Below are 12824 nucleotides of genomic sequence, written 5' to 3' on the forward strand. Positions count from 1 at the left end.
AGGAAAGCTCAGCTTCTCGGCTACTGGGTTTCATTTCAAACCAACGTATGCCCTTTCTGCAGCAAAGAGGGAGACATGTTTGTTCTAAAGGAACAACACACACGGCTGTGACATAAACACAAATAATTGGCTATATGACATTTTTAATAAAAAAGACATGTTGATTTTGTTGTAATGGCAAATTTACAGCATATTTTTCTACTAAGTGAGAACAAACGCAATTTGGGCCGTGGTATCCGTTCGGTAAACCAAGACTGCCCTCTATGGACACGCAGCTTCACGGCCCACCCGTCTTCCAGCTCTTTCCCTGCGGCCAGCGGGCAGCTGCACACAGCCCAGAGAGCAAGGGCCGCTTCCTGCGCGCGGGCCCGCAGCCGGGCGGGGGCGACGCTCCTTCCTGTCTCCCATGCGCCACAGCAGCTCCTGGGGGACGTGTTCTCCATCCACCCCCAGCAGAGCCGGCTCAAGACTTAGACCCTCATCCACGGCCCTCCGCGCCTGAGACTCTCTCGGGCCTCGGTGGGAATCCTCAGGGCAGGGGGGCGAGGCTCAGACCCCCAGAGCAGCAGCGTTGGCAAAGGCCTAGGACTGCGGAGAGAAGAGCTTCCCCCCAGGTGCCTGTCACCTGGGCCACCACACGGGGCAGAGGGGGCCTCGGCTCCCTGTGTCCGGAGAGATCTCCAGGCCAGAGAGAGGAACGGGAGACAACAGGCAGCGTGTCAGACGGCCAAGCGGCCACCATGCCACACTTTGCGAGCCAGAGCAAGATACGCGGGTAGATGTCACACAGCAAGACAGGAAAGAGAAACCTTTGCTTCCCGCACACCTGCAACGCGGGGAGAGGGAGAAAACACCACGAACAGCCACGTCTTGAGACACCCGTGGTAGCTGCTGCTACCTTCTACCTTCCAGAATCCGCAGAGATACCTGCTGCACGTCGGGGGCGGGGGGTCCACACCCACCAGCAGGTGCTCCCCAGGGAGATGGAGCGCGGTGGCCACAGCCAGGACCGCAAACCTCTGATTTCAAGTCCGCGCTAAGTCGCAAACCACCCTCACCTTCTGGGAGGCGGCCAGTGGCCAGCTCTGCAGACCTTGCCAGGCGAGGGCGCAGCCCAGGGTCACGGCTGCTCACATTTCCCTTCCCTGGGCCCCCCCCGAATCCTGGATCAGAGTCCCCTCCCCAAATGGAAAAGCAGATCAGGGGGAGTCTGCGCCGCCCTACGCCCGCTAACCGCACGCGCTGTCAGGGCAGGAGGGGCAGGTGTGGCCAGAGGACCCGGGCAGAGCCGATGGCTGGCCGTGCCCTCCACCCGCCACACAGGGACCCTCGGCGCGGTGCGCGGATGAGGAAGCTCCGCACTGCCTCTAGGCGTCCTCAATAGGGAAGAGGACAGCAGGAAACATGTGAGCAGCGCTCCATCCCCCAGGGTCACAGGCGTCACTATAACCGACGGGGCCAGACCTGCCTGCGCCAACCAAGGTGGGGACCGCTGGGCTGTGGTGACGCCCCGTCCTCTGCTATCACGTGTGGTGGCTTCCAGCTCCCCCTCACGGGCACCAAAGGCTTTCAGGAGCCGTGTCCTGGCGAGTTATGTGGGCCCCAAACAGAGCCACCCTCCATGCAGGGGACCCCCTGAGACCCAGCTGTGTGCCACGGGGGGACAGGCCGAAGACGGGGGCAGGCAGCATTCGTTCTAGGCAGGAGCCAGCCGGAGGTCCAGGCAGTGGTCACCGCGTGGCTCAGGGGCCGTGTGCACAGGAGGCGTTGGGAAGTGGGAACCGGCAGGCAAGAAGGGCCTCCCCAGAAGGCCAGGCCTGCCCACAGGGCAGCTGCAGGGCAGGTCCCCGCTGTGGCCAGGGCTGCGCCGATGTCCACGCCAGTTCAGACCTCCGCACGCCAGCCGACCCTCTGCTTTCCTCAACTCTGCAAGCTGCAGTCACAGTTGGAGTCTCAGTTCTGAACTGAGAGCAGAGGCAGGCCCTGCGGCCTCCGTGGGCCGGGGGTCAGTGGTGGAGCCTAAAATAGGAGCAGAGAGAAAGTGTCTCTCTCCTTCTGTGAGTTCTGTATGGCGGAAGGCTCTAGAAATCCATCCCTCTGTTGAAAGTAGAAAGCTAAGTGGTTATGTCACCGCGTCCTTGTCAGCAGGATTTATCCAAGGCAGGACGAGGCCACTTTGTGTCCAGGGCGCGCTGCGTGGAGGGTTCACGGGCGTCTCCTCCCGCGGAGAGCGCGGGGGCTCTGCAGCTCTGGGGTGGCCACGCTGCACCCAGGGGACAACCCCTGCCGCCTTTGTCCCCCACGGGCCCAGGAGAGTGAGGGCCTCACCTGAGACAGACCCGGCCTTGCCCGGCCCTCGCAGGCGGGACTTCAGGGCGCTGCCCCCAGGAGGGCACCAGGTGGGCGCTCAGACTCCGAAGTGCCCACCTCGCTGAAACGCACCACTGATTTGACGGTTCCGGGCGGCGTGCCGCTGCCGCCTGGGGACCACACCTGGCATTGCCTGGGGGCCTTGACCCGGGAGGGGGCCACAGGGCACTTGGCCACTGTCAGATCAGGCCTTCGAACATGGAGGGCCATGGGCACCCCCCAAGGCGTCTGTGGGGCAGAACCCTGGCAGAGTCCCTGAGAGGCCCTGCCGGAGCCCACAGACCCCATGCAGCAAACCCTCCCCACGCCCCAGGGGCCTGGCCGGGGCTCCCCTCATGCAGACCCCAGCTCGGGGCACCTGACAGACCCCACAGGAAAAGAGCAGATCTTCCTATTTCAGCAACATGGCGCCATGACCCTAACCCAGATGCACAGAGGAGGCCTCAGGGTTTGTCCGTGGCTCCAGTTTGCACACAAAGGGGCGGGAAGTGAGCAAGCGAGCCGGAGCCCCTCCCGGGGGCCGGGCCGCGTGGCCGGAACTCGGACTCTCTCCTCCCAGGACTGGGGTCCTGAGCGGGGCTCCGCCCTGCCGGGACCGCGCTTATCCCTTGTTGAGAATATGTTTAACTCTTTTTTTTCGATACATCTGCGCATCGTGTAACTTAATTAACTGTACTTTATCTGAATCCCTTTATATTGGGCGGATTTTAAATCAGCCAAGGACGTGGCCTGCGCAGTTCACGTGGACTCAGCCTCGCCGTCCACGTTTCTGCATCTCATGACTAGAAAAGCGCTGGACTGGCCGCTCCGCAACGGCGCCAAACGCCACGGTCGCCACCCGCCTCCCGCTGTGGCGCCGGGCGCAGTGAGACATTCGGCTGGACGGGATTTCACCTTGTTCTGCTGCCAGACCCTGAACAAGGATGAACTTTTAAAAAGTAATTTTAAGAAACCATTTTTAAAGACAGCACTGTGTTCACATGGATGAAAAACCTGTTTGGAAATAAAGGGAATCTTTGAGTTCAAATAACGTGGGGTTTACTGACCACGTGCAACAATCACTTCTCAGATGTGGACTTAATACTAATTTTTAATAGTTTTCAATATGACTTTGCACTTGTTAAAATAAACACCCCACTGTGGGAAGGGCCGGCGGCTCCCTGAGAACGCGGTGAGACTCAGGCCTTCACCACTCTCGGAACATTAAATGCATGTTGCATGACCCTTTTACAGAAAATGTTGTGAAGTCACTTTTGTTTGCAGAAGTTTCCACTCCTGGCATCCCGGAGGCTGTTCCCCGAGACCCCCGCTCGAGGCTGCATCCAGGGGAGCCCGAGTTCCCTCTGGGCTGCCTGGGGGGGCAGCAGGCGGCTCCCCAGGGCTCCCAACCTTGCGCACTATGTGGGCCGCCCCCCTGCGCGGTTCTGGGGCTGCGGTTCGGAAGCAGCATAGACGGTACCGACGGTGACTGCGGCTGCATCCCCGTGAGATTTTACTACGGAAGCAGGCAGACACTCACCAGCCCTGGCAGAGGGGGACCTGCCTCTTCCTGCCGGTTGAAGCTCTTTGTCCCAGGGCCTGATCAGACTCTCTCACAACACTGCCAGGGACAAATCCTTGTTAGCTGGACACACCAGTGATGCCAGGAGTTACCAAAACTCCCCTCTCAGGCTCAACTGGTCCCGTCAACAGACCCCCGGCCCTCTGAGCATTACGCGTGCCCGGACCTCGGGCAGGCAGGGTGTTTGCTAAGCTTCCCTGGGGGGATTTAATGAGATCGGGGTTGAGACCTCTGGCTAAAGGAATCATGCATGAACATACACACACATAGGCACACACACATAAGCATGTACCCAGTACACTCACAGACACATCATGCATATACACACAGCACAGACATATATACATGTACACACATGCATACAACCCATACATGCATATGCACATACACCTATACACACACACACACATAGGCACACACAGGTATATACACACAGACACATGCACACACACACACACACACACAAAACACAACACACATACACACACAGGCACACACACACATACACTACACACACACACACAAAACACACACACACATACACACACACACACACACATACACACAAACACACACATACACACACACATACGTACATACATACATACATGCACACAAAAAAAAAAGCATACACACACACACACACACACATAGACAGACACATACACACACACACACACAAACAACACATACATACACACACATACACACACACACACACACACACACACACACACACAGACATACACACAGGCACACGCCCACTCACACACTCTCACACACACCTTGCTCTAGCTGACCAGGTCCAATCCGTGACAGTCCAAATTAGAGAGAAGGATCTTCAAAGTTGCCCCTCTGATTGGCAGATTCTGTGGATCACTGGAACATTCCACGGGGTCTCCAAAGCTCTGAGCTCAGCCTGGCTGTCCAGGCCCCAGGCGAGCGGGTCTGTGGACGCCCAGAGGCCGAGTGTGTGTCTGCCACCCCCCAGCATCCTGCAACAGCCTTGGGCCAGCACACAGGGACGAGGAAAATGAAAAAGCTGCCACCAGCCCTGGGAGCTGTGGGGTCTCCCAGGCCCACCACGCCAGGAGGCAAGCACCCCAAACCCTAACAGGCGGGGGAAGGCAGCGCCACGGCAGCAGCAACTCGGATTTAGGGCACGCGGGAAAAGACTCAGGCGGACCCGACCTTCCGGCCCCAGACGGCGCCGCCACCCCAGGCGCAGGGGCACTGTTCTCACGGCATCTGGGATGCCCAGTGCCACGCGGCTCTCGGGCTCAGAGCCCAGGACCTGCAGCCTGGTCAGGGTAAGGGGTGAAGTTTATCAGACATCTTTGGAAATTATTTCTGTTTTATTTTTTCACAGCATAAAACTTAAATGACATAAAAGTTTATTAAGTAAAAAGCGAGAGAGAGTGTTTACACGCCCTAGCGAGTCACCGGACTCCCAGGTGGACCTCACGTGATGCTCCGTGTTTGCTTCCACGTGCCCTGTGTTTGTGAAAACACACGTCTAGGTGCGACGGGCTCTCACTACTCTGTGCCTCATTCCTGTCTCGACCGTCCCTCCGCGTCGGTGCCCACCCGTCTGTTTGTTCCCCGACGGGGCCGCGTGGCGCTCCAGCACGTGAACTTAGCAAAACTGGTCTAGTCTCCCCGCCGTGGACGTCTGTGCTCCAGCTTGTCACTCGCGTAAACAGCGTGTCGAAGAGCAGCCTGGAGCCCGTGTCTGTGCGCCAGGTCGTGTGTGTCTGGGAGGCTGCCTGGGCGTGAGTGAGGCAAACGGCGACAACGGCCTCATTTCAGCAGGGCCCGGCGCTGCCCTCGAAGGCAGCCGACTCCCGCGTCCAGCGTCCTGCCGAGGACGCCACGTGCTGGCGTCTCCCCAGGGTGACCTCCCTCTCCTCCCCGAGGCCGCAGGGCCCTCCTGCCTCTGCTGCGCCAGGTGTGAGGTCGCGTGCAGACCAGCGCGGCCCGCCACGTGCCACACCGTCCTTTCGCCTTTTCTCCGTTTCCCACTGTCTCTCCCGGAAATCCCAGTGAAGCGCTCGATTCCTCGGAGCGAGCGTCACATCATTTCTTTGTTTTTTTTAATTGTGGTAAAATACCCAAAACAAGCGTCCCTGTTTCTTTGCTCAGGCTCTGTGTTCTGAGGGGTTCTTCGATCGTAACGTCCAGGTCACCAGTTTGACCTCGAGCCGCGCCCATGCTGCTGACTGGCCTCGGTCTTGCACTTCTTGTTGGGGAGGTTTTAATTTCTAACAGTTTGCTGTTCTTTGTTTTTGGTGGATGGTTTGGCGTGATGAATGCGTCAGACACTCTGAAGTCACTCCGGAGACTGACTGAGACGTTCGTAACGGGTTTTCAGATCCCTGAATGCCCTGTCTCCTAAAGTCTCAGCTTTGCTCTGCTCACCCCTTGCCCTGGAGCTGTGGGTGGTTGATTGGTTTTGCTTTCGATTTTCAGGGACTAAATTTTTCTATAATTCCATAGAATACCTGCAAGGCATCGGTGACACTGAAGGAACTAGGGTGCTCAGAGAACTCAGCTTCTATCCCTCCCCCGCCACCCTTTCCCCGTCTCCCTCAAAGGTAAAACCTTTTAAAGTCATACAGTTCATTGTTTTGTTTCCAAAACGCTACATCTTCATGCATGGGATGCACACACGTGTACCGGTGACCCGACAGCACGAGGCGGCCCCTGAGTTGCTGAGGGCCAGGGACGCACTCCGGGCCCGGCCAAGGCAAGGAACCGCCTGGTGCGACCGGCAGAGAAATGTCGGTGCCAAAGCCTCCTGGCCTTCAGGACGGAGAACAGCGGCCCAGGGACCAGGGCACCTGGCTGCGCAGCCCTGGCTTTCCTCCTCCGCGATCTCTCCCCTGGGTGACGGTCCTCCTGCCACGGCTCCCTCCCGCCCAGGGAGGGCGGGGTGCTCCCGCGGACGGCCCCCACAGGGCAGGCAAACCTGCTCTGCGCGGTCGAGGTCGGGCTCAGGGCTGGAAGGCGCAGGTCTTCGTTCAGGGTCCACAGGCTGCCCGGAACCAGAACCGGAACCTTGCCTCCCATCCCTTGAACTCCCGGTTTCGTGGCACCGGTTCGTTTTCCTTGAGGGGCGATTGATTCGCTGTTTCCTGCTCTTGCCTGTCCTCGTCTTTCTCTTCTTCTCTCCGGAAACTCCCCTCCCCGTGGCGCCAGAAACACCACTGCTTCCTTGCTCGGTAAAACGTATTTGAAAACAGCATCCTGGCGGGAGCAGGCAGGCCGGGGTGGCCCAGGGGACACTGCCAAGAAAAGCAACATCCTTGAAGAAGAAACACTTCTCTTAGGAATTATGTCAAAATCATTGCAAAGCAGTATTAGTCTATGCTAAAACGTGTTTTAAACCCTGGCCTTTCGTACTCCATGGTGCATTGCTATTTCCATTGCCAGAAAAAGCGCTTGTAATAACTTGGTCAGGAGAAGCTGGGCCCACGGTCAAATTCAGCAGGACCCAGCCATCCAGGGCTGCCACCTCCGCCCCCACGGGTCCCTGGGGCAGAAAGGGACGATCTGAAGGGGGAGGTGTTTACTCTCCAGCCAAAGTGTCCGGGATTGTCCAGCCTCCTCTGAGCCCTTCTCCCAGCATGGAGAGACGTCCCGGCGGTGCCGGATGCAGCGTGGGGGTGAGGGGAGCCAGGCGGGCCAGAGCCCCAGTCCTGGGGACGCTGCCGGGACAGTGCCAAACAGCAGCCAGGTGCCAGCCCAGGGCAGGGGTCCAAATGCCAGAAGGGCGTGTACTGGGGTCTGGGAAAGAAAGAGGGGTCCCACCACTGGAGAAGGGGTGCTAATGCCAGAGGAGCGGCCCACGGCCCTACCAGGAGATCCCAGCTGCCCAGGGGACCAGGGTCCCAGTTGCCAGAAGAGGGGTCCCAAGTGCCCAGGGGAGGACCTCAGCCAAGAGGGGAAAAGCCTGTTTCCTAGCAGAAGGGGTCCCAGCTGCCTCAGGGGACGTGGTCCTTGCTGGTCCCAGTTCCCAGGGAGTTCCCAGCTGCCAAGAAGACACAAATGTCCTCACACACTGAGTCTTCACTGAGCCAGGTCTAGGTGCCACGACACAAGGACACCAGAGGGAGCCACTGTACTCGTAGGGCTTTATCGCCTGCCGGGGAGAGGGGAAACAGAAAGGAAATGGGGCAGGGAGGCCACGTCTCCACCAGGAGAATCATCACAGGATGGTCCTAGAGAGAGGGACCTGCAGACACCTGGGCGGGGTCAGACAGGGAACTGCAGATGCAGAGGTGTAGGTGTGAGTCTCAGGACAGAAGCTGCGGAGGTCTTCACAGAAAAAGGAGGAGGAAGAGGAGGGCAGAGGTCCCCGAGGAGGAGGAGGAGGAGGAGGAGGAGGAAGAGGAGGAGGAGGGCAGAGGTCCCCATGGAGGAAGGAGAAGGAGAAGGAGGAGGAGGAGAAGGAAGAACACAGAGGTTCCCATGGAGGATCGACAAGGGTGGGGAGGGCAGAGTTTCCTATGGAAGAAGGAGGAGGGTGAGGAGGGCAGAGGTCCCCATGGAGGGAGGAGGAGGAGGAGGAGGGCAGAGGTCCCCATGGGGCAAGGACTGATGGGTGGTTTAAGCCCCTTCCCTGGCCAGGCCTCCCGTGGGGGTTACTGTGTCAGTCAGGGTGCTTGTCTTTCTAGGGGATGGTGATTACAGTGGGCACACCTGGACTGGTGACGGTTGCGGCGAGCACACCTGGACTGGGTGACAGTTGCAGTGAGCACACCTGGAGGGCGTTGTGGTTGCGGTGGGCACACCTGGAGGGCGTTGTGGTTACGGTGGGCACACCTGGACTGGGTGACGGTTGCGGTGAGCACACCTGGACTGGTGACGGTTGCGGCGAGCACACCTGGGCCAGCCTTCAGTACAGGGTCCGTCACTGCTGCAGTTGGCCCGGCAGGCAGGGAGTCGTCCCGGGGGCTCCTGTGGGCACACGGAGGGCACTCAGGCCGCGGGCCCTGGGGGAGCCCACCCTGCAGCTGGCAGCCGTGGCCTTGTGCACGGGGACTTCCACAGTGGCCCTTCAGCTGCCCGCGGCTGGGAGCACAGCTGCAGACCACGGCTGCCTGCGGTCTGGCAGCGCCTGCATTCTGCTGCTCTGAGCTCTTTTAACACCCGAGATGCAGCCGAGGCGGCGTGCGCAGGTCGTGCTTGGCGGGATGCCTTCCTCCCAGCCAGGGGTCCCGTCCAATTGGCAGCCTTGTCCTGCTGAGACCTTGGCATCCAACCTGCTCCCACCATAGGGGCCAGGTGGCTACAGAGCTCTGTCCAGGCGGGAGCCCCGGCCCTCAGCGTCGCTGAGCTCGTGCGCAGCCACGAGGCCTGTGTGTCCCGCGTCCCTTGGGGCTAAAGCGAGCCCTGCACGAGCCCTGCGTGCACCGCTCGCCAGTACAAGTGACTTCAGATGCCTGAATGAAGTCTCAGCTCCTTCACGTCTTCATCTGTCCTGGTCCTGACAACACTCTCCACAGAGGATGAGCAGTCAAAACACTGTCTTCTCAAGTCACTTGAAACAATGCTTTTCTCCCGGGTTTTGTCACCAACTTCATACATAATTAGCTTCTTTTGTGTTAGCTTGTTTTTAATTTTCAGGATTGCATTTGCTTCTTTTGGTTTTAATTTTCTTCTTTGTTCACACAAAACAGAACAAGCAGCTCTGCATCAAATCTTCCTTCCCCTCCCCGCCTCAAGGTAACTTTTACTGATTTTCGTTTTTCACCCTCCAACGTGTCCCTTAGGTGACAAGGTTGGCGCCAGAGCCCCAGGTGGAACAGACAAGGCTCTGTCCCAGGAAGGCTGGTCCCCCAGGGCTCAGCCACTGGCTGGGACCCCCACAGGGCCGTGGCCAGAGTCCCCACGCGGTCTTTCCACGTGGCCACTCGGTTTCCCGCAGCACAGGGGCTCGGCTCCGGGACAATGTCCCAGGAGGGTCAGGCGGCTGCATGCCTGTGGTGACCCAGCTTTGGAAGCTGCTCAGCTCCTCCTCCGCCTGCCACAGGCCTGCCAGCTGCCAAGGGCGGGACACAGAGCCCTCTGCGTGGGGCAGCAGGGCGTGGGGGGGTGCCGATGCAGCGTCTCTGGAAAGCACGCTGCGTGCCCCGTCTTCACATCAAGGAGGCAGCATTATGTAAACCCGTCTAGGGCTGCTTCCTTCCCACCACGTACACCTGGGACGTCTCTGCGCGCCTCACCGCCCCCGCCTGGGCCCTCTCCCATTGAACCGAGCTGGCAGACAGGCTCGGGCACGAACCACGGGGCACTCTTCCCAGCGCGTTTGTACAGCAGGCTGTCTTGTTGCTGGAGTCGGGCCTGCGTGGCCGAGGGGACGCACGTGCGAGTCAGCTCTGCCTGGCTTGAGACCGCGTGTGCGCGGAGCTGTGGCTGCCCCGTCACCTCAGGGCCCCGGTGTGAGATGTGCCCACGCCGCTGCCTGAGGCTGCGCGTAGCGCACGTTCTTCCCTGCGTGGTCTCACCCCTGAATCCACGAGACTCTGTTCACCCATTCTACCGGCGACGGCGTCTGGGTCGCTTCCATCGGGCCCGTGACAGACGGCGCCCTGGGCCGTCCCCGGCCACGTGCACAAGATGAGCAAGGACCCGCGTGTGGACCTGCCGGGTCACTTTTCAAGAGGCTGCGCCGAGTCTCCCGCAGAAGCACAAGGGGCTCCCACCGTCCGCATCCTCAGCAGCGTTTGCTATGGACGGACTTTCACCTGTACCCGCCGTGGAGGTGGCCAGCGCCTGTCTCCAGAGATAACTGGATTTCCTGGTGGCTCCCGGGGACCCTGCCTCCCGTGTGGTGTCTCCCCGCGACCTCCACCGGGAAGGGCCCCGTCAGCCTTTGCGCCCCTTCCCGCTGGGCGGTCTCCCCTGAGTGTCCCGGACACAAGCCCTGTTCGCTGTTGCGAATGCGCCCTTATTCCCATCAACCCACCTGTGTCCCCAGACGACCAGGAGGCGAGTTTGGTGGAGCCTCCGCACAGAGCAGCGTGTCCGCGCCAGGAAGAAGCAGGACGTCGGCTCTCGCCGCAGCAGCCAGCACATCCCGCGTGAGTGCTCCGCGGCACCCTGGGACGCCCATGACTTATGGATGCCGTGCTCACAGCAGAGCATAAATACTGCACTAAAGCCTCCATTTGTCATTCGCACTGGACGTTTCTGGACTTATGCAATATGAATTACGTGTGTAATGGCCCTCGTGCTGCAGTCTGCTGGGAAAACATTGTTTCCAGCAAGACAAAGCAAATTGCAGCGTTCCTGAAGAGGCTCCACTCTGCATAAGGAAATGCATTTACTCTGACATAGTTACTCTAATGATCTCTATGTTATCTTTTATTGAACACAAAGTGAGGTCTGCCTGTCCAAGTCGTGTGTGGCTGGACATCCGCACACTGAGATGCCCAATCCGAGGGGGAGGAGGTCATTGGGAGAGACCCAGCCAGGTCTTAGAGGAGGCCGGTGTGCCCAGCTGGCTGTGCACGGTGCGTCCTCACCAGTGGGGGCACACGGTGTGCAGCCCGGGGGTCCCCAGGGCTCCCGGTGCCGGCCAGACCTACCATGGCCGGCGAGCCTCTGCACACAGCGGAGGTGATGTGGTTCCAGGCCCCGGCCTTTCGCCGCGCCCGCCCCCGCGTAGGGCTGGACGCTGCCACCCTGCGCACTGCAGTCCTCCTGCACAAAGCCAGGGACGCGGTTGGTCCCTGGAAGGCCTGCAGCCCTGTGCCTGACCCTGCCTCCATCGTCACACTGTGTGCGGCTGAGGCTGCCACCATGGCCGGCTGTCGTCCCCCCTCCTGCTACTGATGCAGCGGTGTCCCTAGGGTGACACAGGGGCCCTGGGTGGGCCCCGACAGTGGGGTAAGGGGCAGAACAGCTCTGTCAGAGCCCATCAGTGGGACAGGGACGTAAGGGCCTGGGACCCAGGAAGGACTGGGGATAAGGGTGGTTTGGGGGACAGAGAAGGGAGGGCAGGCGACAGCCGAGGCCTGGCTGCATGGGGACGGCTTCGTCACAGTGAGTGAGCAGGGGACCGGGAGTGTCTGCACGGCCGTGTCATGCCCTTCTGGGACTAACCCCAGAGGAGCACCCACCTTTGCCCTGCTCTCCCCATCGAGGGAGTGGCTAGGTCAGCTCACTGGGGCACCCAGGGGCCAGGACACCAGGAGGGGGGGCCGTCGGGGCCAGCCCACGGCCAAGCCCTGCCAGAAGCCACGTCCTCACCACCGAGGACTCACGAGTCACTCCGACAACCCGCGTCAGAGCAACAACGGACATGTAGACAGCTCCGGTGTGACATGAGAAACGACGGGACCAAGTTTAGCTTGGAACTTAACAGTAAGAAACGTTTTATGGTTCCAGAAACATGGAAATGCAGGCTGCTTGGCAAACGAGGCGTGGGCTATGCAGGCTGCTGGGACGCACGCATGGGCCGGGCGGCCAGGACCACACACGCTCCTCGCTCAGCATTCTGAGACCTGCTTCCCGGTTTGCAGAGGCCACTTGTCCCATGTCCCCCAGTGCAGGGAGGAAGCCAGTTCCTGGGGCGCTAATCCCAGCACGAGGGCCCCTCCAGACTCCTCAGCTCCCGCGGCCCCTACCATCCCGTTGCGTGCAGTTTCAACATATGTTGGGGGGTGCTATGGTGTGGATGTTTGGCCCCTCCAAATCTCATGCTGAAATTTGATCCCAGAACTGGGGCTGGGGCCTGGGGGGAGGTGTCTGGGTCGTGGGCGGATCCCTCATGAAGGGCTGAGTGTCCCCCCCATGGGAGGGAGGGAGTTCTCACTGCTGGTTCACGAGAGCTGGTTGTCTAAGAGCCTGGCTCTGCCTCCTCCCTCCCTCCCTCCTCCCTCTCCTG

Source organism: Propithecus coquereli, unplaced genomic scaffold, assembly GCF_000956105.1.
Source record: "Propithecus coquereli isolate 6110/MARCELLA unplaced genomic scaffold, Pcoq_1.0 Scaffold935, whole genome shotgun sequence".
In the NCBI taxonomy this organism is placed as follows: Eukaryota; Metazoa; Chordata; class Mammalia; order Primates; family Indriidae; genus Propithecus; species Propithecus coquereli.